General features: G+C 45.0%; 1 protein-coding gene across 3 annotated transcripts in view; it reads left to right on the plus strand.

Annotated features, from left to right (window-relative positions):
* The first annotated feature begins 1,556 nt into the window (after positions 1–1,556).
* Positions 1,557–7,730, plus strand: part of NDEL1 (nudE neurodevelopment protein 1 like 1) — a 33,993-nt gene continuing 27,819 nt past the window's right edge. For all 3 annotated transcript variants that reach the window (XM_025363728.1, XM_025363726.1, XM_025363729.1), the window contains exon 1: positions 1,557–1,750. The gene's annotated coding sequence lies outside the window, so the exon portion shown is untranslated. The remainder of the gene's footprint in view (positions 1,751–7,730) is intronic.

Below are 7,730 nucleotides of genomic sequence, written 5' to 3' on the forward strand. Positions count from 1 at the left end.
AAAAAAAAAAAAAAAAAAAAAAAAAAAAAAAAAAGAAAAGAAAGGATTACTTTGTACATTGTACAACAAAAGTTCTTAAAATTGTTTTAAAAATGTATCTCTTCCTTTAAGTTTCCACTCCCTATGTAAATTGCCTATCCCTCTTTCCCTCCTTTTTGAACTAGTATCCCCTCCAGCGTGCTTCCAGGTCCGCTAGGGAATACACATGCGCACATACACACACACGTACGTGTGTATTTATATACTAAAAAATATATAAACATTAATAATGCAGGATGGGGCAGGGTGTGGTGCCTCACGCTTGTAATCCCAAAACTTTGGGAGGCCGAGGCGGGCGGATCAGGAGTTCGAAAGCAGCCTGGCCAACATGGTGAAACCCTGTCTCTACTGAAAATCTACCAAAAATACAAAAATTAGCCGGGCGTGGTGGCGGGCGCCTGTAATCTCAGCTACTTGGGAGGCTGAGGCAGGAGAATCGCTTGAACCTGGGAGGCAGAGGTTGCAGTGAGCTGAGATCGCACCGCTGCACTCCAGCCTGGGCAATAAGAGCAAAACTCCGTTTCAAAAAAAAAAAAAAAGCAAGATGGATTGTAAGAGGTATATATATAATATATAATGTATATACTATAATGTGTATAGTATATAATTACATTATATATCATTATATATTACATATAATATATAATATACAGCAACAGTTCTTAAAATTGTTTTTAAAATGTATCTCATAATATATAATATATAAAATTATATATAATATATAAATTTGTGAAATTATATATTATATAAATCATATATAATAATATATATAATATTATATATAATACAATTATATATTATATTGTATATATAAATGTAGGACTCCATTTCTTGGGGGCCCTGGAGGGGAGAAAGTCACACCCATACACACACGTACACGCATGTATACAAAAATGAAAATATGCTCAGATATATACAATATATAAATGGGCAAATATAAAATCCCCTTGGTGCCAACGAATCCATTCATTCATTCATCAAATATTTGAGCGTCCACTTTGCCTAGAACCAAGTTATCTGTTGGGATGAGCAAGGCATAAGAGGTTCTAGCTCTCATAGAACTTAGAATTCTGCTGGAGGAAGATGAGAACAAATACAAAATGTAAGCAGTGGAAGTGCTGTAAAAACAACACAGAGCTTTGTGGCAGTGATGCTTAGAATGCCCCTGGTGTTCCATTGGGTGTTCGGGCAGGGGGAATGGACTCGGTGGTGAACTATGAGCCGAGATTCGTTTTATAAACGGGAACACTGACACATGGACACTTGAAGGGCCTTGGTGGCCGGAAAACTGAAGGCACGTTCCCATCCGTCTTGGAACCACTCTCCCGAATAGCAGTTTCAGGGAGCTGCTGAAGCCATAACCAGCCGGTCCCAGAGTCCAAGAGCGCCTGCGCAAAAGGACGCCTTCAGCTTGACGTCAGCGCGCCGGGCTCTGGCCCGCCCCCTGTGACACCAGCCTCGCCCCGCCCCGCCCCGCATACCCGCGGGCTGCCGCGCATGCTCCGAGCCCCGCCCCCGTGCGTCACAGAATGGCCTCGGACACCCAGGCAGTCCCTGACGTGTCGGGGAGGAGCCGGGAGCGGAGGTACGCGGAGTGGAGCTCGGGGCTGCGGAGGGGAGCTGAGCCGAGCGGCTGGGCGGGCCTGGCCAGGCCAGCGGAGCGGAGACGTGGGTCGAGCGGCGGCGAACATGCGCTTTTGACACATTGGAGGTGAGCCTGCACCGCGGGACCGCTCCCTAAGGGGCTGCGCTGGGCCGGCGGCGCCGAGGCCTGCCCTTGGGGAGCCTTCCCGGCCCGGGGCCGTGTCTGAGGCTCCGCCGGGGCGGGCCGGGCCGGCTTCTGGGGCGGCCAGCCCGGGGACAACTGTTCCAACCACTCTAACTGTCCCCTCCCTTCCCTGGTCCGACGTGTGGTCCCCCCAGGGGCGCCTGCAAGGGAACGATCCCTGTGGCCTCCGGAGGATGTGCCCCGTTCCGGGTGGGGTGAGGGCTGGCGGTGACGGAGGCCGGGACGTGGCACCGTGGGCTGGGGCGCTGGCGGCGCAAGGAGTGGCCCAGTCGGAGGTGGCAGCGGCGCGCCCAGCCCGCCTCCTCCTACCCTCTCCCCGAAATTCCTTCATTTGCGAGGGTGTCTTGGAGCGGGGTTGCATTTTGATCTCTCAGTGCGTCTCTCCCATGGGGGGCGAGAGCGCGAGCAGCCCACGTTGGGCTCGGATTGGCATTCCCCTGACTCCCGCCCAGAACTGCTAATCATCCTCCCCTTGGAGTTCGGGAAAGTGTCACGAACGGGCTCGGGTTACCTGTGCTCGACTCTTTTCTAGCTGTAAGCCACGAGATGACCCTTTAAGTTTTGCAAAGCAGGTGAAAGTTCTATCCCTACTAATTATTACGTTCTATTTGCGTAGCACCTTTACACGCTTCAGAACTCTTCCTATCTCTTTCAAACCGCATCACCTTGTGGTTGCAGCTGATTATGTTATCGCCATTTCGATGGAGAAATGGAGCTGGGATGGGGGTAATTGATTTATACTTAGGTTCAATCAACTGGTGAGTGGCTTAGCTTGGATCATAATTTACATTTCTAGGCTCGGAGTTCTGGTTTCTTTTCGTGGGATTTTTATACCCTTCTCAGCTAGAAAACAAGGCAGAAAATGTGACTTGCCAAAGATATGCCAGAAACTGGTTGATTACTTACTCAATTATTTTTGAGCAAACTCACCTAGGATAAAAACTGCTGCTCAGTCATGAGAAAAATCTTACTGTGAAGCTTGTTCAGGAGTTGCTGGTTAACATTGTGTCAGCTAAACTGTGTTGCTCTTAATGTGCTTACAAGACAGGGTAATGTCTTTGCTAAATCATGAAGTTGATGGGCACAATGCAGCGTTAAGTCATGGCCTGAAGAGAAGTAAAGGGGAACCAAGTGAAGTATCTCTTCTAAATTATTATTAAAATTATTGTTATTTAAAATTAGAGTGCATGAGAAACAAAACCTTTGGCCAGCCCTGGTTAGAGGTTGACTTGATCCAGATGGAAGTTGTTAAATCTTCTGAAACTGTAGTTGTTTTGATTTTTTTAAATTAAATAGATTGAAGTTGGATAAGGAGCTTAAAATAAGTAGGAACCTTAGTAAAACTTAGATCCTGCTTTCATGAGATCTGCAAAACAACTTATTTTCATTGTAAACCATGCTGAGATAAATTTGGTTACTAAAGCTTAAAATTACTTCTGACGTAAGTTTCTGAGCACTCCATAAAGTAGAAAAAGAAGTCTGATAGAATCAGAGAGAGACCATGTTTATGATCAACTTCGAAGAGTTAAAAATTCTGTAAATGTCACCTTTGAGAGCAGTAGAATTTCGGTAAAAAGGCATGTATTACCAACATACCAACATGTAATTACTCCAGCGTCATTAGTCCATCTTAGAACTGTTAACCAGAAACAATACTGAAAATAGATTTTCTTACCATTGTACAAAGAGTAATTTCCTTGTAAATAAAAGGCATTTTGGACAGGCTGTTTTCAATTCAAATGAGTCGATTGTTGCTAGGTTTCTGAAGGTCATACACGGTATGATAATGCTTTACGTAAAAATTGTCATACTTTTGAGACTCTGTCCATATTGAGACCTGGTATTAAATAAAGATGGGGTGGGGGTGGGCAGAGAATAATAATTTTTTTTTTTTTTTTTTTTGATGGAGTCTCCGTCTGCCGCCCAGGCTGGAGTGCAGTGGCACGATCTTGGCTCACTGCAACCTCCACCTCCCGGGTTCAAGTGATTCTCTTGCTCAGTCTCCTGAGTAGCTGGGATTACAGGTGCGTGCCATCATGCCCTGCCAGTTTTTGTATTTTTAATAGAGACAGGGTTTCACCATGTTGGTCAGGCTGGTCTCGAACTCCTCACCTCGTGATCTGCCCACCTCAGCCTCCCAAAGTGCTGGGATTACAGGCGTGAGCCACCGCGCCCTGCCAATAATACATAATTATCTATCTTCATTCTAGCTTCAGAAAATTGTGGATGTACCATTGGAGCATTGTTTTAGCAATGTGTTTTCTATATTGGCTAACTTTCTATAGTGTGAAAATCTCTAATTATATAGTTTCAAATAACAGTGAACACATCCTCCCAGTGTAACTTGAAGCAAACTGAACAGACTGTAACACAGCCCCTGAAACTGTTACTTGAGTATCTGCAGTGGTAGCAAATTTTATTATTTGTAAATAATCTGATTTTTGTTTTCATTTTTTTGGAGACAGGGTCTCATTTTTGTCACCCAGGCTGGAGTGCAGTGGAACGATTACGGCTTACTGCAGCCTTAACTTCCCTAACTCAAGCGATCCTCCCATCTCAGTCTCACGAGTAGCTGGGACCACAGGTGCATGCCACCACACCCAGCTCATTTTTGTATTTTTGTTAGAGACAGGGTTTCAGCATGTTGTCCAGGCTGGCTTGAACTTCTAGGCTCAAGTGACATTCCCACCTCAGCCTCCCAAGTGCTGGGATCATATGTGTGAGCCACCATGCCTGGCTGGAATCTGATTTTTAAAAAGAGTAAATCTGATGGGTGAAAGTAGGGCGATAGAGCTGGATAATACCTGTTAGGAAGCAATAAAGATGAGGTGTGACCACAAAGTAAGAAGGTTTGCTTTTTTTTTTTTTTTTTTTCTTTTATTTGAGATGGAGTCTTGCCCTGTTGCCCAGGCTGGAGTGCAGTGGCGCAGTCTCAGTTCACTGCAACTGCCTCCTCCCGGGTTCAAGTGTTTCTCCTGCCTCAGCTTCCTGAGTAGCTGGGATTACAGGTGCCTGCCACCACACCCAGCTAATTTTTTTTTTTTTCCATATTTTCAGTAGAGACGAGGTTTCACCATGTTGGCCAGGCTGGTCTCGAACTCCTAACCTCAAGTGATCCGCCTGTCTCAGCCTCCCAAAGTGCTAGGATTATTGGCATGAGCCACTGCGCCTGGCTGGCTTTGTTCGCCTGCTTTGTTCTTAATGCGGCTCATAAAGGGTATTCAAAAAAAGTTTTGGAAATGTTTTTCAGCAATGGTGATATCACTGGACTATGCATATAGCTTCTCGAAATGATCAATTTTAAATAATCATCTGCATGTTTTAAATTTTGAAGCCTGTTTACTTTGTGGTCATACTTGAAAGGTCTGCTATTGAACTACCAATTTTTATTTTTTTTAATTTTTTTAATTTTTATTTTTTCTTTTTTGAGACAGTCTCGCTTGTGTCGCCCAGGCTGGAGCGCAGTGGTGCAATCTCGGCTCACTGCAAGCTCTGCCTCCCGGGTTCACGCCATTCTCCTGCCTCAGCTTCCCTAGTAGCTGGGACCACAGGTGCCTGCCACCACGCCTGGCTAATTTTTTTTGCATTTTTAGTAGAAACGAGGTTTCACCATGTTAGCTAGGATGGTCTCGATCTCCTGACCTCATGATCCACCTGCCTTGGCCTCCCACAGTGCTGGGATAACAGGCGTGAGCCACCGCATGTGGCCTGAACTACCAATTTTTAATAACTTATTGAACATTTATGTTTTTACTATGTGCCAGGTTCTGTCCTAAGTACTTTACAAATATTAGCTCACTTCATAACCTCATTTTAATGATTATCCCCATTTTACGGGTGAGGAAATGGGGCACTGAGTAATTAAGTAACCTGCCCAAAGTCACCCAAGTAGTGAGTAGATGCATCAGTAGCAAATCAGAACTTCCAGGTGTGATTTCAAACTTGGGCAGTTTGGCTTCAGGGTCTGGGCTCTTAACCACTATGCTATGCTGCTCCTATGACTTATTCTTGGTTAAATGTTTTACGTTGGTTTGATCTGGAAGAGCTGATGGTCCTTTTAGTAAATGATATCCAACGTAGGTTATAATACTGTTAGGGGGGCCAATAAGCAGGTTGTGAAAATAGCCTGTTGATTAGAAAAGTTATGGTCAACATTCAATTCACATAAGATTCAGCAAGAAAATAAAGAATGTGGCTGGGCATGGTGGCTCACGCCTGTAATCCCAGCACTTTGGGAGGTCGAGAAGGGCAGATCATGAGGTCAGGAGTTTTTTTTTTTTTTTTTTTTTTTGAGACGGAGTCTCGCTGTGCTCCCAGGCTGGAGTGCAGTGGCGTGATCTCGGCTCACTGCAAGCTCCGCCTCCCGGGTTCACGCCATTCTCCCGCCTCAGCCTCCCAAGTAGCTGAGACTACAGGCGCCCGCCACCACGCCCGGCTAGTTTTTTGTATTTTTAGTAGAGACGGGGTTTCACCATGTTAGCCAGGATAGTCTCGATCTCCTGACCTCGTGATCCACCCGCCTCGGCCTCCCAAAGTGCTGGGATTACAGGCTTGAGCCACTGCGCCCGGCCGAGGTCAGGAGTTTGAGACTAGCCTGGCCAACATGGTGAAACCCCATCTCTACTAAAAATACAAAAATTAGCCAGGTGTGGTGGTGTGTGCCTGTAATCCCAGCTACTTAGGAGACCAAAGCAGGAGAATTGCTTGAATCCGGGAGTCGGAGGTTGCAGTGAACTGGGATTGCGCCACTGCACTCTAGTCTGGGCAACAGAGTGAGACTCCGTCTCAAAAAAAAAAAAAAGAAAATAAAGAATGAGTGTGAAGTAAAATAATTTTGCTAGAATTATTTGACACTGAATGTAAGTAGTTGGACAAAGAGGATGCAAGGGCCAGAAATTGATTCTCAAAAAGTTTCATGCAAAAGGCTATTTAAAACCTGAGTTATCAGGGGACACTCATGAAAAAGTTGGTGTTGTATTAGGAATATGTCCCTCTTCAAGAACCAAAAGTCAGAGACAAATGGATACTCGCAGTACATCCAGAGGGGTAAACAATGCTATTCCTCAGGGATCACTACTTAAGCGCCCTTCAAAGCATTAGCTGCTGGTAGGTCCTCTGATACTATATAAATGGGTCAAAACCAACAAAAAATACCCCCACACGGAAATGATTTGAAGTGGACTCCTGAATAACATTTATAGATTCAAAACAATCCTAACTATTTTTGTGGAAGAATTGGCTCCACATTTAAACACCTTCAAATAAATGATCGATGCCAAGGAAGGTATCTAACAGTCATTAGGAACTTTCCTAATGATACTGGTTCACGGGCCACACTATTGGCAATATCATCAAATGCTGCACAGTAACAGAAAGAGTACTGAAAACTTAAAAGTGATCCGGCCGGTCAATCAAATGTTCAGTACAGAAGCAGCACTAGGCACTCAGCCCCAGAAAGGCAGATAGGTAATCTAGGGGCAATACAAAGCATGACAAAAGACTTCAGGGACTGAGATGGCTGCCAAATCATTATAAGCTAAAAGGGCAAAAAGTAATCATTTTGGGAAGATCAAGGCTGACAGGTATTATCATCAGAGGCTACAAAACCAGAGGGGGCATAAAAAACGAGAATACAATTTTGTTCACCAAATCCTGGAACCTTCCAAGAGAGCAGCACATGGGACTTAGGGCAAAGCTAAGACCAAAAACAGGAAGTTCATCAATGGCTACACAGTTATGGAACTTATCCCAGTTGCTTCAGATAAGATAAAATCAATACATTACAAATTTTAGAGTTGAAATCATTAGGCCAGGCGCGGTGGCTCAAGCCTGTAATCCCAGCACTTTGGGAGGCCGAGACGGGCGGATCGCGAGGTCAGGAGATCGAGACCATCCTGGCTAA

This window comes from Theropithecus gelada, chromosome 16 (genome assembly GCF_003255815.1).
Source record: "Theropithecus gelada isolate Dixy chromosome 16, Tgel_1.0, whole genome shotgun sequence".
In the NCBI taxonomy this organism is placed as follows: Eukaryota; Metazoa; Chordata; class Mammalia; order Primates; family Cercopithecidae; genus Theropithecus; species Theropithecus gelada.